The sequence below is a fragment of the Sturnus vulgaris genome, chromosome 3 (genome assembly GCF_052056855.1).
Source record: "Sturnus vulgaris isolate bStuVul1 chromosome 3, bStuVul1.hap1, whole genome shotgun sequence".
Lineage (NCBI taxonomy): Eukaryota > Metazoa > Chordata > Aves > Passeriformes > Sturnidae > Sturnus > Sturnus vulgaris.
The window spans coordinates 26,801,294-26,827,611 of record NC_142245.1 but is presented as its reverse complement, the minus strand read 5'-3'; the positions used below and the strand labels follow the sequence as shown (position 1 = coordinate 26,827,611).

General features: G+C 38.6%; 1 long non-coding RNA gene across 2 annotated transcripts in view; it reads right to left on the bottom strand.

The window, feature by feature from the left end:
- LOC148224240 (uncharacterized) overlaps positions 1–26,318 on the bottom strand; it is a 43,333-nt gene that overhangs the window by 8,348 nt on the left and 8,667 nt on the right. Inside the window, exons 2-3 of one of the 2 annotated variants that reach the window (XR_015802845.1) lie at positions 3,695–3,818; positions 405–450 (exon numbers count right to left, since the gene is read on the bottom strand). This is a non-coding gene — a long non-coding RNA (uncharacterized LOC148224240). The remainder of the gene's footprint in view (positions 1–404; positions 451–3,694; positions 3,819–26,318) is intronic. The other variant, XR_015802846.1, reaches the window with a different exon arrangement.

The following is a 26,318-nucleotide window of genomic DNA, read 5'->3' as shown; positions in this document are numbered from 1 at the left end:
AGGAGCACCAGTTTGCCATAGACATGGCTAGTGTGAGGAGAAAGGGACAAGGGCATCCCCTACTGCCAGCCATGACCTGGTTGCAGAGCTCACCTCCTGCAGAACTGTCCACCAGAGTCTAACACCCACAGAACACGCTGACAACCTCATTTCCCAGCCAAAGAGAAAGAAAAGGAGGGCAAGGAGGACAAAAAGCACTCAGATGCTTTCTTGTCCCATCTATCTTCAGAAGCAGATGGCAGCACTTTGCACACCCTCACAGAGCAGGCAGCTGTGCAATTAGGCAGCTGCTTTTTCCACACAACAGCTTGAAGTCGGAATCCTAAAAACTTGAGAACATACCCTGAGAGGAAGTTTGTATTGGCTCCTCTTGCCAAAGATACTTTGCCTCGTCTCCTGCTTACCTGGGGACAGACACCTCGCACATTCAGATTCCTTTAACTCCAGGACCTGCAATGAAGACAGAACATAAAAGCTGCGGATCCAGACCAATTTCAGCCTGTTCTAATGGAACAATGCTGACAATGGAACAATGGTGACATCACACAGTTTCTGTGCCTGCATGTCTATCTCTATTTCTTATTACTTTTTAAATCACTTCCAATGACACTTGGACAAGGGACAGAGGTCTCAGGGACATTAAGCTCCTCTGGCTGTCAAGAAGAGACAGTGTGGGTACTGACCAAAGGAAGGGCTGACTGTTTGGGTGAGGCCATGTGAAAGCTCAACCTCAACAGACAAATGTAAAATCAAGGGTTTGTTGGTTCTGCTGACCCCACAGAACCATCACGAGTATAAGATTTGATAGAGGCTGACTATATAAGGCTGACTGCAATACCAGTCATCTTTTCAGCTCTGGAGACAAAGTAGTTTAGTTCCCTGCTCATGGGAAAACAGGAAAACAAAGTAATAAATTATAGTATTTTGTATCTTTGCAGACATATTCATTCTTGTCCCGTAAGACACATGAAGAAAATACCTCACAGATAACATACAAAGACTTTATCTCAATTGTATTTTTATAGAGACACCAGAATTCATGAAAAATTATAGCAAAATCCAAGTGTAAATCATAGCTTTTTTGATAATGCTACCTGCTTCTTAATGTGAGGATTTTTGGGGGAAAAGAATGCTGAATTTAGCACCATGCTACTCAATACAGGGCTTTGCAGTTTTAACAAGTTTTGCAGTAAGTTTTACATTCTGCCTTTCGGAAACTATTTAAAAATCGAAGTGAAGGCATGGGAATAAGAATATAAAAATACAACAGATCTATTAGGTCACCAAATCCGTCTATGTGCCAGACCAGACCAGTTCTGTGTGACAAATTCACCCAGCTGAGTTTAGCAGTCTTAGGCAATTGGACAACCAGCACTTTCCCTTAAATTATAATTTTTTCAGACCTTATGTTGTGTGCCCCATTTCATTAATGCAACCATATTTTTTCTCTTCCTTTTAAATAAAGATTGCAGCACTCACATGTCAAGCTGAAGAAGACATTATTCTAACAGTAACATCTAACATCTGTTTTTGGCAGGCACTATGGGCAGTTGGCAGCAGCTCTGCGGTTCCCTCCTTATGTAAATGATCATGTGCTGGTGGCTGTCTAAGATAACATTGCTGCAAGACAAAGGAAGAAAAAGTCCTTTTCCTTTTACTTGATGCTTACTGTTAGCTAGAACATAAGGACTTTTGCATGTTGAGCAGCCAGCCTAATTTTCACTGTATGTGGGCCAGATCTGGCTTCAGGGGAACCGAAGAGAGCCCTGTGCAAGCAGGAATATTCACTGAAATATTTATCAAAGGGAAATGATTTTTAGGGTCTTATTTATGCACAGAGCTATTTACTGTAAAAAAGGAATGCTAGGAAATGTTGCCTGACACAGAAGCAGCAAAGAAATTAAGATGTGCACCCTCCAGTCCACACAGCAGATGTAAAAACCTTTCCAGACTGAAATACATTTGTAAAAGGTAGGTTCACTGGATGCAAGTGATTGTTCAGGCCTTTTGAATGTGCTTGTAAAAGACAGCAAATACAGAGTTCGACTTAAAGGGAAAATTTGCTGGGAATCACATAGGAAGCATATAAGTCTCCCTCTCATTCTATGCATTGACTGATGCATACAATAAACCCAGGATAACGGGAAATTCTGCTCTGTGTTGTACAAGAACACAAACCAGAGGGTCCTTTCTCCTTGTTTGTATAGAGCATAGACATGCAGCTTGTGAAATCTCAGCATTTTTAGCTCATACAGATACAGTTTCTGAAGATACCACTTCTCTGAGGTGTTTTGGAGATTCTCAAACTGCCTCTACTCCCAGACTTTGCGACAATACTGGCCAGCCTTAATTCAACAGAAATAAGAATGGTGGATGCAGTGAGAGCATGAGCAGACCTATGGGACTATCATTCCTGCACAGTGAAGTTGTTGATGAGGCCTTCAGCTCCAAAAAGCAGGTGTTGGCCTGAGAGCAGTTTCATATGAATTAGCTCAAGGTGTTCTGAGATGATACGTCCATGGTCCTGCCTTGCCCTCTGTCTTGCTGCATCCTACCACCTTGTATTCCTGTACCTGTACTGGTGGCTTTTTTAAACTGTGCCAGGTACCTTACATGGCCAAACACAGATTCTACAAGAAACACGGGCTCTTAAGGCAGAGCAATGCTAACTTAGTGCCATTTTAGCAGCTCACACTTGTCTCAGAGCTGCATTGTGCCATGCTGATGCTGCTCACAAGCACTGAGGAATGCACTTTGCAGTTTCAGACTCTGGATAAATACCTCTAATTAGGTCTGCATTGGCAGCTACAGGTGTTTTTTCCCAGATCTCAGAATACAGCCTTACAAAAAGACCTCAAAGCTGTTGGAACCACGGCTATGGGGTAGCTATGTTTAAATGCTGTCATGCAGTTCAGCTAACTGTTTTAAACAAAATTAAATAACCCCAGTGTTTGGCATCTGAGTGACATAAATGTCAGTATGAGAAGCCAGTTGTGATACTGAGTGACAATAAGAGCCCAAAAAGAAAGAACTAGCCATGGAATTTGAAGTAGTGGATGAAGATCAGTTTAGATTAGAGCCTTCCGATGATGCTGCTCTTGGTAAAAAGTAAATCAAGACATTTCACAATTTGGCAAAGTTCATGCTTCACCATGTTCATACACAGAAATTTTTTGAAAAATAAATCTGATGTTGCTTTAGAGTGGAGGTCTGGGTTCTGTTTTGGCTCAATCTTCAGGTCTTCTTCTAATCTTCAGGTTAATTTTCAACGCCAAGTATTCTACAGCTGGAAACAGAGTTTCTTTGGCTAAGTGGTCAAATTTAAGAGATACAGCTGCTGAGTATGCTCTGTTCCCTCAACCTGCACTGGTATAATAAGAATGCCCAGTGACTTACAGCACTGGGGTCCAACCTTCTGCAACAATTAAGTTTGCTGCATTGGTAAAATGCTGATAATTTCTCCATTTTCTTCAGGGACACTAGGAAGCTGCCACTGTGTGTGCACTGGAGAAGCCTAGACACTTCACTGGCAGCAGCTTCTGCATGTTTGCAAATCTTTCTATCTAAATGCCATCCTAAAATATGCAGAATAATGGTGGGGGCATGCTGTGCATACTGCTGTGAGAAAAGAGAAAAGAATGAGCAGAAGGACAGTAGGAAGCTGAAGGGTGTGAAAATAACAAGACTAACTTACCATTCCAATTGCTTTTCACTAAATGTGTGTAATCAGTTCCAGGGAGGTTGGGATGGTTAACATTACAAAAGCTCTAATTGTGGATTTGTCCATATTGTCTTTCCCAAGAAGTAACCTCACATGCCTGAAAAGCATATGCATGGGTTTAGTAACAAAGACTTGAGGTTACACTACTTCACCTTTATAAAATTATTCCTATTCCAGATTTTAGGTGTCCCTGCCACAGGGATTTTATTCTCAAGGAGAAAGTAACTTCTCAGTACTTGCAAAACTATGCCTACAAATTTGACTGAAGACTGCACTTTTCAGTGACTGAAATGACAGTACTAAAAGAATTTTATGTATTTTATTGCATTTGAGTTTTATGCAGAATGTAAAACAATAACAATCACAAGTATGCCTCACATGAAAATAAAACCGTACTTGGAAAAGTAACCATGAAAATGACCTCTTGATCTCCAAGCTAATTCATGTCCTCTGAAAGCACAAAATCTCAAAACTCTAGATTTTTTAGTAAAGAGGTAAGTTCCAGGTTGCACTAAAAATTATAACCTAAACATTTGTGGCCTCTTTATTCAATTTAACAGGTCCAGAATGTTGGAGTCAGTAAGTCAGGAGTCTCTCTGAATTCTTCAGAGAGAAATCAGAGTGGAGGGATTGCACTGAAACCTTTGGATGGATCGAAGTATGTTAAGCCACTCACACATAAGGCAGAGGTGAAAGTTTAAGTTTTAGTATAACTAAGCAAGTAAGTAAGTAAGTAAGTAGAATGGGGTTTTAGTGCTTTTAGTAAGTAAAAGGTCTTAGATACCAGTGTAAAAGTTCAAGTTCCAGTGAAGGTTAAAAAGCATAGTCTTAGATACAAGGAGTTCCATGGAGGCTCCAAGAACATAGTTTTAGACATAATAAAGCTATAGTAAGAATATTGCTTACATTTTTCAGATAGGACAAGATAGACCATATACATAGTTTATGCAAAGCCTGGAGTGCTAAGAAACTAGAATTCTAATAGGTTAAAAAGTAGTGGTCCGAGTTTGTGCCTTAGCTTGTTGGGAAGTTTCTATACAAGAACATGCATTAGGGAGAGCTGGGGCATTTTGCCATTGCCTTTTGCTTTTGCTATTTGATTTGCTTTGCTTTGCTTTTGCCTTTGAGACTGATGTGCTTCTGCAATAAACAACTTTATAGCAACTATTAGTTGCTTGGCTCATTGAAGAAAACAACCTGACAAGTTGGGTGCCTATGAGCACCCGGAGGTCTAACGTCACACCAGAAGATCTATGAGATTCTCACCAGAACTAGTCTAAAATCCATTAAATCTGCGACTTTTATTCATTCATAATTTTATAACTATGAATTCTCTATTCTGTGGAACTTTGGGCTTCTTCAGAAATCAAATTCTCCATTCATTATTTCAGCAGAGAAATTCCCACCAGCTCTAATTCACATCTAGAAATCACAAACCAGTTCTGAGGCTCTAAAATAGGAAGCCTTCTGAATAATTCCTCATTAAATGTATTTGCATTTCTATCTTGAACTGGAATACTGGAGAAAAAAGCCTCGGGGACAACTGATCTGTCCTGACTTGTTCCAAGTAAAGAGAAGATTTATATGAGCCTTCAGCTTGCATATAAAACAGTCTAAGGAAATTAAAGATGTTAAGAAAACGTGCTAATTTTCTGAAAAACTGAAATATAGATGCTCTGCGCATTGACCAGATATAGGTATTTAGTAACAATCTAAAACAATTCCTTTCATATTAATCGAGTTTTTATTTATTGTGCTACAAGTAACATCAAAACCTGGCCTAATTTCTGAAGTTGCTTCCAGTACTCATTGCAGAGGGAAAAATCTGTCATTAGAGTTCTGTTAAATGAGTTCAATATCATTACATCACAACCTTAATAGCATGTGTCTCAATTATTTTCAAGATTAGTGAAAAACACGGGCACAAAAAAGAGACCTGAACTTTCTTACGTAACTCTCCTATTGCCATTTTTTCTATTGTCATAAGGATCTTCTTTTCCTCGGTGCACTACAAAAGAAACCTCTTTAGACAGCTTTCTGCTGACTTCTTCCTTTATCTGTAAATGCTTTCAGTGACTAGTTCACATATCTATTTTTTTTCTCCAAGCAAAATAGTCTTCTATAGCCTCAATGAACCTGACAGTGAAAAGCACTAAAGTTGGACTACACAGGGTCATATCACAGCTTACTGAGAAACGTGGGGTTGCCAAAAGGAGATAACTGTAGATAGCACAGGGGGCCAGGATAGCTCCTGCTTCAGTCCTGCCTCAAGGTAGCATCTCATGAGTACCCACTTTCCATTTCAGTAATTCATCTTTGTATAATATACTTATTGTTTATGGCCATCAAGTAAGGCAGGCAGCCCTCATCCCATTACTACTTTAGCTCCAGGGTGAGGCTTATTTTTCTTATCTACAAAGAGGATATTAAGGAGTGGAATACATACACATAGTTCTCCTTAGGTTTATTGTGTTCAGCCTACTACCCTGTCAATCATGCCATTTTTGTTTTGTTATCACTTTTCTTAGTTTAGTGCCGTAACCTCAGGCTCTGATCTCATCAGATCTCACAAACTAAATAGGGTCAGGCCAGGTCAGTAGTCAGACAGGAAACTTCCAAGAAAACTCAAATGTTTGCAGGAAGGAGTACTTTTCCACCCATGCTGTATTTTTCAGCCTCAGTCAGTACCTGACATTACTTAACCAACACCAGTGAATGATTTTCAATGTTGACAGACTTCATGTCTGAAGTAAAACTCATCTTGAGCACACTCTAAAACAACATTTACTTCAGTGGGATCTTTCATTTTACAGCTGCCATGCAAGTCTGTGGTTGCCTTCACTGCCTGTCTGCAGATCTTTCTGCCAATACTGTATTTTTCCCTTCATTGATAATGGTCACTGACTGCCTTCCTCACAGGACATTGATATTACACTATATTGAGGAAACTTGTGCAATTTAGTGTGTTCCCCACAATGTAGGGGACAAGTCAGTTGGCATTTTGGTGCTTTATCTGAAACTTAAAGCCATTGTATAATTTGGAAAACATATACCAACTTTATTCACAAAAGGTATTATTGTCTTCTACATGAGAGTCATGGGAATATTGAATACAATGTATTTATTTAAATAAGAATCATAGACCTTGTGCTTCTGATATGCTAGTTATAGACATTATTCTCTGCTTGTCTTTTCAGAGGATAAATAGAAGCATGAGAAATGTATTTTTATCATTGAAATGTTGTTTTCACTATATTTATAGGGCAGGAGGCAACATGATCTCATAACCACGATGGTAAAATGAAAATTGGGATATTTAGGTAATATCATCATGATTTTGCCACAGTCACCACTGTTATCTTGAACAAATCACCATTTCAGACTGTGACTTCCATGCTTCAGAGCTTCAATTACTCACAAATAGTCATAAAGTTGGGGAAACAAACAGACTCAGGGGCACATCAGCCTCAGCCAACATCTTCACAACTTCCTTTGGGTCCCCTTAGACCACCACAAGAAAAGTCTGGTAATGGCATCATCTGCCCACAGTTTTTATGTCACTCAGTGCCCCATCTATAAAATGAGGCTAAATATACTAGACAAATGCACACTGGAAAATTCTTTGCATACTTTAAATAAACAATTCTGTGTAAAGACATAATACATCCCTCACAGATAGCTGTGATGTGTCCATGTGCTTATTATCATCTTACTCTTTGGAAAGCATCACTGACCAAAAGTAAGAGAATGGAGCCAAATACAGAGCAAAGTGCTTCTTAAGTAGGTCTCAACTCGAATCACAGGGGTTAAACAATTTGCCACGGATTGCAAATAATTTTTAAGAAAGAAGAGGGACTGCACTAATTTCATTTAAAGTTTATTCTTTGTTTGATTTAGATTCTTTTGAGTAAACACTACAACCATGACATTAAAATGTTACATAAATGTAGAAATTTATGGAGCTATAAACAATGAATTGTGAACCTATCATTTGAAACAAAGAAGAAAAATGGAAAAAGTATAAAGAGCTTTGTAAAATGTTTGCATTGACACTTTGCACCATGTGCTTTAAAGAAGCAGCCTGTGATTTGTTTTCTTATTTCATGTTTTCTCAGTATATAAATCCTGCTAGAGAGCTTATTGCTTGTTTACATCAAACTTTTGACCCAGTAATGAAACTTCACACAATGCCACAAACAAAAATAGTATTGAAAGGCATGAAAAGAATGGGTCTCTTTGGGTTTTCTATTTATTTTAAACAGTTCTCTATGCCAACATCCATCTAAAGTTACCTGTCTTTATCCATTAATAACCACTGACTGTTAAAATGTGTCCCAGATTCTGCTGGCTTCTGCACTACAAACACGCTGCCTCCTTTGTCAAGAACCACTTTTAGATAAGGGCATGTGGCAGATTACTGTTTCTACTGTTCCTTCCTCGCCATTATGAATCTCAGCATGCTGTCCTCATGCTTTACAGAATTTCACCAGATCCTCTGTGTGATGCAAAATTTTCACTTTACATGGACTAAAGTACCCCACGACAATTCCCAAGGGACAAACCCTCATCAACTGACAACACTTAAATGTGAGATACAGAATGGAGAAAACTAATACAGCTCCCATCTTATTTTCACAGCTGGACTCTTATGAATTTTTGACCCCAGCGTGTTAGACATTAACAGGACTGATTTTTGATTCAGCATTTAAGCTTCACTTTGACTTTTTATTCCCACTGCCAGATGATTACTATCTCTGATCCCACTATGAAAGTTTACCAGTCACAAATCCCTATAATGTGTAACCTTTATACTGCCTTGATTTACGTTAATCTGATCTACCAACAAATGGACACATCTGTTTCATTCTGACAAAGTTGATTTATGTTGACATGTTGACTTTTGTACTTTCCAATGCTGCATTCCCTTTATTAGGTTTCTGGCATTGTGTCAGCTAGACAGGGCTGGCTTTCCTGCGTTTTTTTATCCAGCTGGGAGATATTTCAGTGTTTGCAAAAATTAGGATGCTGAACTCCTAAAATCAATGCATTTGTTACTCGTGTGCACAGTTAGAGAAGGTTCTTTTTCACTTCCTAAGATTTCTGTGCTTTGATTGCCTTCCACTTTGGTTGATGCAAATCATTAACAATGCAGCTAAAATTATGTAAATTACAGTGGTGGAAAGGCAGAAATTTAGATGTAATCGATGCCTAATTATTTTTAAACATTTAGAGCAAACTTTGGTACTCAGAGGTACCAGAGTGCAAAAAATATCTCTGCACTGCATTTGCCAGGTCAGGACTGACATCTTCTGACAGAAAGCCATGCTTTGTGTCCTGTTTCCAGCCCTTCAGCAAAAAGGAACATCTGAACCCAGGCTCTCACTAGGGAGATCATACTCTGATAATAATCCCAGTTGAGCAGAGAAGGTCCATAACAGAACAGCATAAGTCTGTACTTGAATATCAGCAATGCATGGGGTTGGGCAGGACGCAGCACTGAGCCTTGCTGAACCTCTTACCATTGTCCTCAGCCCATTTTCCAGCCCGTCCAGGGTGCTCCAGCAGATCAACACTCCCACCCAACTTGGTGTTGTCTCCACCCAAACTGACTGAGGGGGCACTTGATTACCTCACCCTGTTGATGAAAATATTAAACAGGACCTACCCCTATTCTGAGCCTTGGAGAACCTCACTGGTGACCAGCTGCCAACTGGATGTAATTCCATTCACCACCACTCTCCGGGCCTGGCCATCCAGCCAGTTTTTCACTCAGCAGAGTGCACTTGTCCAAACCATGAGCAGTCAGTTTCTGTCAATGCTGTAAGGAATGGTGTCCAAGGCTTTACTGGTGTCTAGAGAGACAACATCCACAGCCTTTTCCTCATTCACTAAGCAAGTCACCTTGCCATAGAAAGTTAGTCAGACAAGACCTGCCTTTCATAAACCCATGTTGGCCGAGTCTGATCCCCTAGCTGTCCTGCACATGCTGTGTGATGACTCTCAGGGTGATCTGATCCATGACCTTTTCCAGCATTGAGGTCAGACTGACAAACCTGTAGCTCCCTGGCTCCTCCTTCTCAACTTTCTTGTAGGTGTCATACTGGCTAATTTCCAGTCAAGTGCAACCTCCTTGGTTAGCTGGGACTGCTGGGAAATGATGGAGAGTGGCTTGGTCAGCACTTCCATCAGCTCCCTCAGTACCCCGGGTGGATTCTGCCTGGCTGCACAGATTTATGTGTGTCTAAGTGGTGCAGCAGGTTGCATTTTGCCTTGGAATATGGGGGCTTCTTTCTTCTCCCCATCACTGCTTTCCAGCTCAGGGAGCTGGAGAACAACTGGCCTTACTATTAAAGACTAAGGCAAAGAAGACAATAAGTACCTCAGTCTTTTCCTCATCCTTTGTGACAATGTTTCACCCCACATCCAATAAAGGATAGAGATTCTCTTTAGTCTTCCTTTTGCTGACAACATATTTATAGAAATGCTTTTATTGTCTTTCACAGTAGTAATCAAATTAAGTTCTAGCTGGTCTCTGGCCATCATCAAGGTCAATGTAACTACACCAGAGATTGAGCTCCAAAGCCTCGCCTAATGTATGGGAATCCAGCCCACAGGACCAGATTAGAGCCAGTCAAAGGAACTTCCCTGAATCTCATTTTGTGTGAACATTGGATCCTTAGATCCATCCACTTTGCTCTTTAATCCCAATCCCATTATGCACCACAAGTTCCTAACACAGGCAGACGCAGCTCCTGACACAGTTAGAGGCTAAGTGTATCACTTTGCTTTAGGGACATCGAACATGTGGATTTTGGTTCAGTGATCAAATGAAGAATTGTAACAAAATTAATTTTTGGCTTGGATCAAATTGACATGAAGCGGTTTATTTTTATGTTATGCAACCATTTTTCAATCTGCCAGTATAAGAATAATAGATGATGGAGATGGAATAGAGGAGGGGGGAAATGGTGAAAGTAATTTTGCATTCCCTTTTCTTTTTTTTTTTCTTAGGACTTCCTAAAAAACTCTATTATTTGCACTCCAGTTTCTCCTATATTCAGGGATTTTTAAATTTTTCTTTCGAAATCTGGAGAACGAAGAAGCTTGGGGAAGAACACACGACAGAGGATTCAAAATTCCTGTACTAAGGTTGTTCAGCTGTACCCTCTAACTTTACAGACATTTTTTATTAGAAACTGTGGAAAAGAGACCAAAGGGGAAGCGCTCGGGCGACGCAAGGACAGGCACAAGTGGCTGTGATCCTGAGGCCAAGCGTGCCATCTAGTGTTGGATAGCGTTTGTCAAAGGTAAAGCGTCTGCTCACTTCCACAGGGTTCTCAATATCCCTAACACATCTTTCATCACTCACTGGACAGGATACTGATATTAAATGTAAGGCTCAACAAAAATAATAACAATTTTTCACCCTTGTGGTGTTTGGGCAGTACGTGTGAACAATTTGCGAACACCTTTTATTTGAAAGCTGCTATCAACCTCTGGTGAGCACATCCAAAAAGTAATGAGACTTCTGCTGAAACAGAGCTGAAGAACATTACAATAAAATACCTTGAATATACTGGGACCTTTTTGACGATCACTTATTTCTGGAAACTGGGAACTAATAGCCCAGTGTGATGTGGAACAGATTGTAACAACATACTTTTTCAGAAACTCCAGTAAGGAGGACAGTGACCCCGTTACCACCCTCATATGATGGCAAAATGGATAAAGAAAGTTGAAGACACACAGGCTGCCGTTTTTTGTATTTTCAGTTTTTGTTGGCTACTCCATATTCAGTTATGAGGTATGAGCAGCATGACAGGTATCAGTCAAATCCACAGCACCACTGTCATCCCAGCAGTTCTCTTAGCACAAATACTCTGCTACCAATGAGGAGAGCAGACTTCTAACATAGATTACCACAGAGTTGTGAACAATTGCTAAAACCTCTCATGACACAATAAATATGTGTGAACACCTGAATCTGGTGCATTCCCATAATACCAAAGTGTAAATTCTTTGGGGTAAGGTGTCTTTGTTTCTTCAGTTGTTCCATTTCAGGCTCCTCAAGCAGAAATGCCAGGAAACATTGGGGATGAACTGGATTGGAAGCAAGTTGTATTTCAGTCAGAGAGATGAAGAAAGACTACCCGTGAAAGTTTATGGAAATACTCATTTTAAGCATCTCTCATCTTCTTGAGGTACTGCTAGAATTAAGGCTGATGAGAATGCAGGCACTACAGTGCTGGGCAGAGTAAGAGGAGGAAAAGGAGGGTAATTCAAAGTTACTGAGTCACATTCCCCCTGTTTGTCTACGTAATAAAACAGCACTGCTATTAACTGCTAAGTGGCTTTATGATACACCCTATCTTGTGTAACAAACTGATGCCAAAAAAAGTCACTCCCTTGTCCTCCTGTGGTGCTGTGCTCCTACCACTTTCCTCAAGTCGAGTCCAGTGATCATGTGGCATCAGATTTTGACAGGCCAGTGAGCTGATCCAACTGAAAACTAACTGAGGGTGGAAAAAGTTCTCTATCAGGTAGCCACCAAAAATTACGTCCTGCTGCAGATACTGGGGCAGAAAAAGCAGCCTGATCTTTCAAGGAAAATCATCCCTTACAGCAGCAGCCCACAGTTCAATCAGCTTAAGAACAAATGAAACCATGCCCAAGACAGCAGCACTACAGACTGAATCAATAGTAAAATTAGAATTATTTATAGTACAGACAGAGTGATATTTTTTAAAGTTTTAACTGTATCCTTGGAAGACAAAAAGTTTGGTTCTTTACATTAAGATCAAAGCAAAAGTCATGTTGTTTTTCTTCTCAGCAGTTTTTTACTTCATTATGTGCCCAAAGGTTTCCTTGATTGCAAAAATGCATAGAATATTGTAAAGATGGGCAATTAGAAGATTTCTTCAGTGAAAGCCATCAGATCTTTTCTTCAGTTCAATGTTGCTCATAAATAATCATTCAAGACTCTGAAGCTGAAAGTAAGCAGAAACCCTGGGAGACACCGAGTTTGTACAGACCTTCTTGGATTTAAAGAAAACATGCCTACAGCTAGGAGAGCACCCACATTACCAACAGCCCTAATTCTTCAGGAGTAGGCTGGAAGTTCCCATGTATCCTGTTCCTAGCATTGATCCAGTTTGGAGTTACTGCTTGTGGGGGGTCTGCATGCCAAGGTCAAGTAGGTAATGCACAGCAATTTGCAATGTTCCTCGCAGCAACTGTTTTTGAAGCATGCTACAGCAAGACAACTCTTGAGAGCAGCACATCTCCTGTAGGAAGCACTATTTCAGACTTTGATGTGCAGCAAAGATATAGGAGAAATATCATTTCCTTTCTCAATTTCAACACCAATGATCACAGTAGTAATTCAAAGACCAAACTGAGGGCTCATTTGCACTGAATATTAATGCAGGTGTAATAGATAAAAAAACTGGCAGGAGTAGTTTTCAGAACAATACATCTGTCAGCCACGATCTTTGAAACAAATCCAAGTCTAACACAGCAGCTTCTTTGCCTTTCTTGAAAAAGGGATTCAATATGATCGGCTACATCTTCTCAAAAGAAAACATTTGGACTCTTTGCTTTTACAGACTTTGATCCAACGTCAGAATGGCGCTGATTTCAGTGGAGGAAAGATCTTAAATAAAGCTGGGGCATTTAGCTGTCTTTGAAGCTAGGAGTTCATTTTTGTCACAGGACTTACTTGACAGCCTGAAGACGAAAGTCTTTTCATGCCAAAAATAGAATAAATGCACCATTTTAGAGAACTGCTCACACAGCCCTGCCAGCTCGCCTTGACATTTTGGTGCAGGAATCACCTTGAGCTTCACAGAGGAGCTATTTTCCAGGTAGTTTGTCTCATCATCTCTGCCAAAAAGTCTAGTGCAGGTGCTTAAATTATAATAGTGGTGGGAAGCCACTTCAGATCCAAGTGTCTGCTGGACAGAAAACAGGCAAGTGAGCCATTTGTTAAATATCACCAGTCAGTACTGGTTTATAACGAGATTCTACACAGGTGAAACTCCACGGAAGTAAATGGAGTTCTGCAAGCAGGACACTTGACCTGAGGACTGACTTCATCAGTGAGTATAAAGTAGTCTGGTATTGGCAGTCATTCAATCTACCTGCAAAAAACAGCTTTTAACCCAAAGAGACTAAAGAACTAAATCCGCTTACAACTTCAATTTTCACGTGAAGGTACATTTCAAATGCTACAATGACAAAATGTGTAATTTTCATAATAAAATAGTGAGAATTAAATGGCCACTCTAATGCATGGATCCTTTAAGAGAACCCTTCTAGCAAAACAAGACACCTTTTCCTGTCAATATCCTGAAGTAGCCTTTCTCTCTCCTGTAATACTTTGGTGAAAGAATACTTCATGTCATCTCCATTACTTTCATGCTTAATGGCACTGCAATGAAAGAAATGACACCTTACAGAATTAGGACCCAGACTAGCATCCCTTGGAGGCTGAGTTTCAGATCATTATTTCTGCTGACACTGTGCAGCTGTTGCAGAGAGGGTTTTTTTTTTTTTTCTAGGAGCAACTTCGGGTGTTTTGTTTTGGTTTGGTTTTTTTCTTTCTTTTTTTTCTTCACAGAAATCTTTAGCAGGAAGAGGAAGGCACGGCTTGTTGGATCAGTGATGTAACACCAGCTGACAGGTGGGTTTCAGGGAACTCTCTGGGGCCATGGCCTCTTTAGTGGTTTTACCACTCTAAACTCAATTACAGTGGAGTTTCACGCTCCACAGCAAACTCCAGTCCTTTTTTGATAAAAACGCTACAAAGTAAATAAGTCATGATGATGATATGGGTCTACCATTTAATATTCATTGAAGTACATATGTTTGAAAATTGGAAGCAGAGTTTAATCCATTTTCATATTTATATCAACATGCAGCATTAAAAAGGATATCTTTCCTTTTCTCAGAGAATCTTGACAATTTCTGGTCTGACATGATAAATAAAGATGTAAAAAACTCACTTTGAATATAAGGAGAAGGCCCAAGGAGATTTAAAATGCAAATCTTAAAATACATATCCTAGGTCTCCTCACTTTCAAGGGGAAGCACACCTCCCTTCTACATGACTTTTGGTTTGATTGAAATTATATAAAACTTTCAATAATCTATAATTCTTGATGATATATGCATAATTTGATCACTATCTATTTACTCCTTATTGCACAGTGCACTGACAGTATAACAACAAGTAATATATTTTATAAAGGGACTTTTATATTTATGATCAATTTCTTCCCTCATTTAAATATTAGCTTGATGTCACTTTTCTGACTTTAACATAATTAAATCCCAGCAATATTCTGAATTTGGTTGTGCATAGCTATGACAGTTAAATCAAAACACACAAGGAGTAGTCTCTGTAAGAGCCACACATAAAACTGGCAAAATAAGCAATACATTGCTCTGAAATAACTAAAAAATACTAATCTGCAAAACCTCACCTCATATAGCCCTAACTTTAATAATTATTTTGTAACATCAGAGAGGTCTTCCTGCCCACAATTACAAATTGTCAGGAGAAATGAAAAGAAAAACATAGCAAATTTTCCTTTGTCTTGGTGTTTTATTTGAGATGACTGAATGATAAATGAAGCCGGTGAAAAAAGAGTTAACCTAATGATGTCGTCTTTTATTTGAGTGAATGTTTAAGCATGGTGCTACGGCTGATGGCACCTTGTTTAATAATGCAGTACAGAGCTTCCTAAGGGGACAGGGCTTGATCTGAAAACAGAATATGGTGCACTCTAAATTCTCTTCCCTGAGGAAGGCTGACTAACTGATAAGTGCCATGAGCTAGCGCAGGGACTGATTCTGTCAAATCAAGCTCAAATGGAAGGCACAATGTAGACTCTTCTCAAGTCTTAGTGAAGTAATTTGAGCAGACATTTGTGACATTAGACAGTGCATCAACTATGGAATGCTGTAAAAGTTCACTGTCTTACTACAAGGTGGTCTTTAGATGACAGGATAAAGAAATCAGTGCAAATTTGTTAATGTAACAACTTGGAAAAGCATGCTAAAAATGTCACTCTATTGGGATACGTGATAAAATGTATAGGGAAGTGACTGCCAGTTGGGTTTCCTTGTGAATCCTTTATTAGAACTCATGTAAAAGGCCTAAAAATAGGGAAAGGCAGTAAGTACAAAATTTGTATTAGGTTCTATCAGCTTAACTTCTGTTCTTCCTGGGCTAAAAATTTCCAATTGACAACTGAAGCAAGAAAATCCAGCAAGAAAATCCATACTTCAACTGTTTCTCACTTTGGCATTATACAGTCATTCAATTAAAACTTCTCATACTGAATTCCTTGAACATCTCTTTTAAATGGCAATTGAAAACAACAGTCTTTAAAGTCAGGAAGAAAATTTTACAGGTTGAGAAGGATATAAAACCTGCTAATCAGACATAAATAATATGCTAGCATATAAGGAATAACTTTGAGCATATCAGCAAGAAAGACTGGAAACTAATGGAAATTCCACAACAAATAGAATAGAAAAGAGCAAGAAAAACAGAATTCACTATTAATTTACATTTGTCTAAGCTTTTTCTCATGTAAATAATGCTTCCCAGTTTTAAGAAATGAGTAAAATGTCTGCCAGCTTTCCAGTGAAAAATTTGACAAATTGGAACCTGAATATTGAATATGAAATTAATAAAGGAAACCCTGGTACATAAGGAACTGATCTAAGAGGATAACACAGCAAATAATGTTGAAAATAAGCATTTCAAGTTGGAGAGATTTATTAGTGGGTATATTCTAGGATAATTTTAAAACAAAATTTTTCAAAAGCTCTGTGACCTTTACAGAAAAATGCCAGTGTGCTGATGGGATGAGCTGACACTACTCAGCTAAGAAGTAGAGCAGTACACAGAGAGACAGCATTTCTCAGAGAAAGACCTGATGGCTGGAATAATAAACCTGTGAAGAAATGGTTTATCATACAAGACAAGATGGTGCATTTGGAGACTAATAACAAAATCTATGTTGCGAGGTGGGAATCCATCAGCTGGGTAAGGAGCAAGATTCTAGTGTAATGAGTGATGACAGAAGGAGCTGCAGATGGCAATCTGCTGACAGCGTGAGAAAGGCAAATGATACCAAACTGGTACCAGATGAGACTTTGCTGTTGAAGATCTACTAGTGTCAATGTACAACACAGCTGGAAAGACCCTTTAGGTGACACGTTAGTAAGAAGCTTTCACGTCACTTAGTTCAGGAAATTCCTCAAACCAGAATGGTTCTGCAAGAAGATGCTCTCTAACAACATGAGAAAAGAGTGACATGTTGTAGGTGATTACAGATAAAATTTTCTTGTAAGAAATATAAGAGATAAGAATTTCCGTTTACTCCTCATGACATCCTATCACTTGTCATCCTATCCTATCATGATTATGTCCTATGAAGGCAATGGAGCTGCTGCAGGAAGCTCCTGTGGAGCTTCTGGGAAGCAGCTTTCTCAAAAAGGTCATAGGATGTGGTATGTATGGTCATGTTTGATGTGAAGATCTAGCTCTCCTCTGCTTACATTATCATGCACTGCATGGAGCTCTCTAGCTCCATTTTTATCACTGGAATGCTCAAAGGTATGATTTAGGCCAGTGTCTGAGAAGTGTCCTCAGCTCAAAGTGCTACACAAGTAAATATATTAATAACCTCGTACTAATGGACCATGGGGAGAATTTTCAAAGGCCTGCAGAACTTTACAACCAGTGATGTTAATGGCATTAAATAAAAAAATAATGGAAAGAGAGATCCTCAGTCACCTTGTTCTTCAGCGATTAAGATCCAAGTAGACTTCCAGATTCAGATTCAAGGTATAAATAGTATAATTCTACATCTCTGGCACACAAACATGTCTGGTTTTCACAGGACCTTAATGATTTCCATAGAATCACCAGGTTGTATGATTAGACCTTACTACAGGGATCAAACTCAGCTGCTCAGCTTTTACTTTAATGCCTTACTCTTTTTAGCAAGACAACAACCCAGTGGAAATGAGCCCTGTCCAGCCAGAATGGAGGATACTCACCAGGAGCTTACTTAGGAAGATAAGGGGGGAAAAAAAAAAACACAAGGAGTTTTTTGCTTAAGTAGGAAAAAATAAGAAAATTTTGATACTCTCCAATGAGAGGAACAAGGCTGAAAAAAAGACATTCTGATTTTCCAGAAACTGAGGCAGTCTCTCTGTGAAGCAATATGAGTCAGCTGTTATTCCACGTCTTGAAGTACTGAAGCAGGATTCACTAGAACTGATACCACTGTTTCACGGGTAAAATCTGTTCTGCAAGCCCCAGCAGCATTACAGCATGATCCAAATAAGAAAACAATAAAATAGTCCTTAGAGATCTAATATTTAATCAAGCAAAATTTCTTACCCCGAAAAGCTGACAGAGCAACTAATTACATTCACACAGAGCTACCTTTAGGATCACTAACAGAGAAGAAGTTCAAATGAATAAGAATTGGTTATACAAAGACCTCTGTTTTACATTTTCTTTAACTCACTTACTTAATTCTGTTAATCCCTTGAGACACAGCACATCAGTGGTAATGCTCAACTCAAATGTAAATGCTCGGTTTCAAGTTGAGCATTCTGACTTACATCTGCACTAAGTCCTGCAAAATGAACTGTAACTTCACCCTGTCTCCTGTGTCAGAATTTTCAAGATAGTTATACTTAGAAGTACCTACATGGCATTTGACATTAGCTAGGGTCCCATTTTGCAGTTTGATGTTATCATTCTACAGCCAAGTAATTTATTTAAATAATTAACTTAGAAAAAAATTGTGAAGCATCTGAAATAAGGATTAGCCATATAACAATACTGCAAATTATGAAACAACTCTAATTACTAGATGGTGAAATAAGCATATAGTTTCTCAAGTTTGAAGTAATTAATTAATAACTTACACATGTAATTTTCCTGTTATTTTCTGCAAAGGAAGGTGTCCTATGAAGTGCAAGAAGAATTCTAAAGACCAAGTCTATAAACATTAAGTGATGAAACTTGAATTTTTTCAAAATAAGGATCTAAGGCAGGGATCCTTTTCTAAATAAGGTGTAAATTTTCCCCTGGTACGTAACTGTCCCACAGATACTTTCACTAAGAGTTGCCTTCAGTCTTGACTGGTTTTGATATCCATTCTTACACCTTCATGTCAGATCTTTTGCTACATAGAATTGCAGCAGTTTTGTGGTACTGTCAATAAACTCCATCAAGATTTCCTTCCATAGCTAATTGACACACAAGCCAAAAAAATCAAGACAGTTAGTATAATGAAGTTATAAATATACAGATCCCGTTTAAAGCCACAGGAACTTTACATTATTGTAAGGACCCAGCAGTTTTGATTAGCTCATTCATATCTGTGGAGCAGACTGTAGATCAAATATTGGATGCACCTACGAGCTACTGTCATAATGGAGTCCAGTGTGTGGTGCTAATTGCTCATTATTCATCAAGATTGCAAGAACTTTTAACATTTCATGCAATGCCTCTTCCTTGTCCTCTTGCACGAGCAAAACTGAGTATCTGCAGCAATGGAGAGAATTTTTCTATATCTTTCTGTTTGTAATACCACATTAGAGGTATAAGGATACCAATACTTTGAAATATATCTGCCTATTTAAGATAAATATTTTTAAATGCATGTCTAGAAAATCTGGAATGGATTTATCATCAAAACAAAAAATGTTCATAATTTATTTTAGAAAGTCATCTAGAAGTCATGTTCACATACAATTGCACATTGTTACAAGTTGTAAGGGTCACAGTATTTAATACATTACATTATGCAAAAGATCTGATGATGTTCACAAGAGCCCTTTCTTTCCAGGTAATCTGATTGTAAAAACAATCATGAACATCTTTCTAGACTACCGCTCATTTGCGAAGGACAAATAGTGCAGAAGTGATGATGGCATCACAAAACTTTTTCCTCACACTTTCACCAATTTGATAATGTATTGTTTGACAATGTAGTGTCATTTTCTTTCACTGAGACAGAATGGAAGCATCCCAAAGTAATGCCAGAGGCCATCCTTGAGGCATTAGCTTTAATATCTCTATGCCTCAGTTTTCCTATTTTAAAAAAGGTTCGTAATATTCATTCACACCAGCAGGGTGTTTTAAAGCTAAATTTATTACTGTTTGTTAGATGCTTTTAGAGCATCCAACTGGAAGAATGATAGATATGCAAAACAGAACCTGTTGTAGCTATTATTCTCAGACAATTTCTGTTGAATTTATATAAAAGGAATACTGATTATTCCCAGACAATTATTCTCAAAAAATGTACATTGTATTTCTATAAAATGGAAAGCTATTTTTTGAACAATATAAATAAACTTGTCCATTATTCATAAAATTATTTTTTTGCAAACAACCAATAATAAATTATATTGAAAATACATCAGATCACTCAACTTATGCTAAGATGCACTGAACATCTACGTTATACAGATGTGATACATGAACACAGGCCTTCAGTCATACTTGCCTCTTCTTGTCAGTAAAACATGGACAAAGCTTCCTAAGTGTGTGTTTGCTTCTGATGTGCAACTTTGAGGTAAGGAGAAATACAAAACACTGTTACTAGTTTTTAATTCTGGTACTTGTCCATGAATCCTGTCAAATTCACACTTTTAAAGGAGCATCTTGACAAAGTTTTCAGCATAAGCATAACTAATTCCAATCTTATCCAAACCAAATAAAAACAGGCAAGATGTGCTCCCATATACAAAAGTAGAATTCAAACCAAGTCAGTTCTTAGCACTGCAATCTGTTAACCTTTCAATTTCTGTCACAAAACTCTGAATTTTCATTCCTGTGACCATAAATTTACTGCTTCTGTTCCCATATGGCAGCTCAACCTCCTTCCATACAAAAAAGAGTCCATCCCTCTCCTCAGATGTTGACATTGAAATTATTGTGAATTAGCCAACACCTGAGTTCTGCTTTTTAATGCTTTCACCATCCATCCTTACCATTTCCACTTCTTCACAGAATGGCTTCAGTTTAATCAAAATTGAAATTTATTTTGAAGGTTTTAGTTCCTTGTAGGCCAATATATAAGCAGGTCAGACAAACATAACATACAATATAAAATACTACCAACATTGAGAGTAACACATGAGTTTCAGTAAGGTCTTACCTGGACCAGAGCTACTTGCTACTATAACACACGAACCCAAAGAAATGGCCAGGATGAATATACACACTCCCAATATTATGAATAAAAGTTATTACTCAAAGGAAAGCTCAGGACCAGAATAAGGAGTTGTGACATTTTCAAGAAATCTGAGTTTAGAAAAATCTGAATAGACTTATATTTATCAATAAACGTGATAATTAATTCAAAAATAAATTGGTGAACTGAAGAGATATTTTTTACTGATATGCCATCATCTCACTACCTACATCTCTGAAAACCTGGATCAGCTTTGTCCAAACCACAGCTCTCTTGGGACTCTTCATATATTTCATGAGCCAGAAATTGTGTCCTATAAAGCACCAAATCCTCTGGGAAGCAGCAATTATAGTGTGATCCAGGATTATCCCTTCTGTTGCAGCTCTCACACTAAGCACTCCCGCGGGTGGGTAAGGGATGGCAAACACGTGTGGGTGGGCACACGTGCACAGATGTCCCTTCCCACTCTTCTCTGGGCAGGTGGCAGGAATGGGCAGGAGCCCACCGGGGCCAGAGACGTCCTCTCAGCTGGCAGATGAGAGACTAATCCCTGGCTGACTTCTTCATTTAAACAAGGGGAAAACGAATAAAGAATCAGAAGAAAGCTGACAGAGAAAATGTATCTCTTTGTCCCCAGTCCTTTTTTATGTTTACATGGTGGGGACAGGCCATGTGGGCTGTGAAACCTTGAGATGTGACCCCAGGCTGTATTGGCTTGGCACCACACTACCTCATTTTTCCCAAGACCAAATGAAATGCCTAAAAAATGTCAAGGCTTGCCAAAACATTTACGTTTTTAGCTCCGCTTGGTTGTCTTCACATTCAGACCACTTTTCTTCTTCTGCCCTACCCCTCTGATTAGATTACTTTCCTCCTAGTTGTGGGAGCTGGGATTATGCCTGAGCTGGGAACTGGAGGGAATACAGTAAAGCAGTCTGAAAGGGAAGGGGGAATATTTCTGACATTGCTCCCAGTGAAAGCGAGTAGCAATTGACCAAACACGCTGTACATCCACACTCGGCACTTACACGCTGGGTGAAAGGGTCAGCCCTTGATCTCTGTGTTGCCTTATTGCATTTCCCACAAGGCATTACCTTTGTCGACAGATTCCACCCTTCTCATCCATGAGGACTGTCATCTGGTCCCTCAGGCTATGCTCTTGACTACTTCAATTGATTCCTTAGTTTGCCTTTATTTCTGGATGCCATTGTTATCACTTTTGCTGGGATTTTATATGTGCAACTGAGTATTATTGCTATTCTAAATTATAGTTCCTCAATTTAAAAAATAGAAATAATTTTAACAAAGAGGATGTCCAAATTCCTCTAGCTTTTCTTTTGATTGTGTTTAATGTTTCTAAACATTAACATTCCTCTTTCTCTTAATTCCCCCGAAGTTAAACAGCTCTGAAAGGCTTCCAACCTAACTGCCAACTATTGCAAAAAGAATAAATCAGGTAGCAACTGGTTTCAGCCAAAGCCTACAGTGATTCTTACTGGCATTGCAAAGCTTACTTGAATTCACAAGGGGCTTAAAAAGCACTGAGATGGCAGAGATTGTTGTGGCAGAAGCAACTGGAAAACGTCCTGAGATTGAAACGCAGACATATTAACATCACCCTTGTGGACGCTAATGACTTGCACTTTAAAATGCCAGAGGCTCATACTGCCAGCTAAAACAAAGAAAAAACCACATTTTTAGTCTCCAAAGACTTTAGATCTTTCCAAACTCTGAGGGCAAATTCAGCCATAATGTATTTTTGCAGCAGAGCAGGGCAGCTCATGCATGCCACTGGGGGAATCATTGCCTGGAGTTGCTGTAGGCAGTGTAGTCGGTATAGCTAAATAAAACAGCAGCTGAAAACCTCTGAGAGGTTAAACCAGTAATGAAGCATTCTATAATGCAATGCAATCAAACCTAAACAGTCTGAAGGCATATCTTGCTGACACTCACAGCCCTTGCCTTTCTCACTGGAATGCATTTAAGGAAACGACCACCAAACACAAAGATTTCTACAAGAGCTTTAGAACTTAAATTGACACATAATTAGAAAAAAAATACCTAAATCTTTTGATGAAGTATCCATGTCCTACTTAGACACCTCTAGATGAGGAGTTCTTTGAAGAGTTTACTAGCAATGGCAGATTGGAAACTTTCTGAAACTGTTTATGTTTTAAGAGCTCTACTGAAGAAATGGAAAGGTAACAGGAAAGGAAGAAAAACAGATGCTGACAATAAGAAGGCTAGGAAAAGGCTTAGAAGCAAATATTTGGAATAAAAAGTAAAAAACCAAACTAGTTTGACTGGGAAAATATCTGTAGGATAGGAAAAATACAGAAGCCAAAGTCATCTCCAGTAGAAATCTAATAATTTTCCAAGTCCAAGAAACTTTGGACTGGGAAAATATTTATTTCATTCTTTTTGATACTCTTTAATATGTAAAAGAAAAGAATTCCACGTGTTCTTTGCTTACATTAGAAATGTGAGCCACATGTAATTTCTTCTTCACGGATTCCATGGATGGCTAAACAAAGAGCAGGATAAGATTTTTGTGTTATATGGATTACATTTAACCTGAATAACTGAGAAAGTAATTTATACTTTGCCTAACTGAAAACAAATCTTCTGCTTAAAGGTTAAAAATTCAGAGTATTGTTACATTCCTTTCTTGGTGACCTACTGCTACCTGCAAAAATTGAACAAAACACCTCCTTTAAAATTTTTCATAAAAATCAGAAGAATTATAGTAAAAGGCTTTCCTTAATTTTCAAGTTACATTTTAAATAATTCTTACAATAGAATGAATCTGAAAAGAGAATGCTTTATTGAAATCGATGGAAAAAGAGTTGTTAAAGAAGTGAAAACGCAGAAAGATTTAGAAGAAAAATTTCTGCACCCCTCAATTCTTTAGGTACATCTCTTTCCTCACATACCCCTCAATAAAGATATGCCATAAGCACATTTAGGCCAATGGCTAGAATTGTCAAGTGAGTTGTTAAAAAGATAAAGGTAAATGTGAAATTGTGAAGTTTACAGGCAGAAATTAAAACTAAAACAAAACTCAGACAAAAGCAATTAAATTCCTCCCAAAAATGAGGAAATAAAAGCAACACATACACACAACTAAAAACGAGAAGAAAACGTTTAAATTCTGAAGGTTAGTATTGGGAAAAATTGTAAGAAATGAACTTGCCAAGACCTTCTGTGTAAGAGATACCCACCATTCTTTTATCTAGTGAATAGCCAAACTTCTTACTGCAGTCCCAATGCATTCCAGCTAGTTACTATGCATCTTCTAAATTCAGATTTTGATGTAGAAGTGTTGGAAGAGTGGTTTTATAATGGTTGAGATTCCATTTGTTCTTGTAAAAATGTTTTCTAAAAGTTTGAGGTTGAATTTTGTCATGTACAAATAACCTTTATGAAAAAATCTGGGAAGATGAAGAGTCAGATAATGAGAGTTAAATGTAAATTAACCTACATGAAAGCAGGTGCACTTAAGCTAAGAATGAGCAAATTATCAAAGATTCAAACACAACTTGGCCAGAAAAAATGTGCAGTAGTACTGAATTGGAGCAAGTGAAGCAATTTAAACTAATATAATTGTTATTAAGCTTATCCATAAATCCTTGCACACCCTAAAATGCTACTGATGAAGTCCTTATGCTGAAGTTCCACAAGAACTAGAAACACAACTTTGAGATGTGACTGTACAGACTTCTCTGTACTTTTACCTTTTTTTTGGGAATAGAGAATGTAAATTTAGAGTATTGCATATATCACTGACTAATTGTGGAGCCTACCTTAGTCTGTATCAGGCATGTTTTTCACTCCAGTTTAATTTTTATATACTTCAAAAAATTCTTCCACTACAAGGAAAGTTTAAACTTGTTGATAAATTACATCAAGCTTACCTCTATAATTGTGTTCAATGCTGAAAGAAGCTAAGCCAGGGAACATGTAATAGGAACCCAGGGTATGAATAGCTAACAGTTGTCACCAGGATCCTTCCCCTAGGTTCCACTCCCTATCTAAATCAGGAAAATATGCTGTTTGGCTTGACTTCAGTTAGAGCACTGTAAAGCATTAGAACCTGACAGCAGCATTAGAACCAATTTAGTTGTACTCTACTAAATTTTTCACTTAAATAAGGCCTAATAATTCATTGCATCACATTTTAAAAACTGAAAGGATACTTACAGGTTAAAATAGCATTAATGCTAAAAAAAGACAGGCACCACCAATCTCTCAGCTTCCTGTTTCTGCAGAGGGCCAGTCCTTGTGATCACCCTGTGCTGGCACAGACAGAGGACAGACACAAGGATGACCAGGGGACTGGAGCACCTCTCCTATGCAGACAGGCTGACAGAGTTGTGGTTGTTCAGTTTGTGGAAGAGAAAGCTCCTGGGAACCCCTATAAAAGCCTACCAGTTCCTAAAGGGGGCCTACAAGACAGCTGGAGCAGGAATTTCGAGAAGCATATGTAGTGATAGGACAAGGGGGAATAACTTTAAACTGAAAGAGAGTAGCTTTAGATTAGACATTAGGGAAAAAAATCTTCACTGTGAGGATGGTGAGGCACTGGAACAGGTTGCCCAAGGAAGTTGTGGATGCCTCATCCTTGGCAGTGATCAAGGCTGGGTTGGACAGGGCTTTCAACAACTTGGTCTAGTGGATGGAGAGAATTGGATCTTGACGGTTTTTGAGGTTCCCCTCCAAGACAAATTGTTCTATGATTTGTGTGGTTGTGCATTGTAAAGGTCCAGGGAGATGTTCTGGGTTAAAACAAATCCTGATACATCTGTGTGGTTCATCAAGAAACTCTACAAACATTTGCTGCCAGCACAAAAGGATGGCGCAGGTGAGGACTCAGAGACAAAACAGAGGTTGAAGGAAATATTTTTAGTATATCCTTCTTGCTACTTACCTCAGAGTGTTTCTCAGCTCCTGGTGACAGATTGATTTCCCCACAGACATCAGACTGTGCTCACCAACAACCTCACACTTCGACACATAATCCACTGCTTCAAAGAGAGCAACTACTTTTCAGGGTGTAAAGATCAGGTTAAGCGTATTTACCTGAAAAATCAAAAATCTTTCAAACTTTTATATATTTCCCTAGTGCTGCCCTGACCCACACAAAGGACATTCACAGGCAGTCCCACAAAGGTAATGATGCATCTCCAGGGAGCTTCACTTTCCAATAAAGTCCTTTTGAGCGCTGACCATTCGTTTTAATGCATCTGAACTTACATGTGCTGAAATAATTTGGTTATTGTTCATCTGTACCACCTGGCCGGATCCAAATAATTTTGTGTAAGTGAACCACTTCCATCACTGCTCCATGACTTTTCTCACCA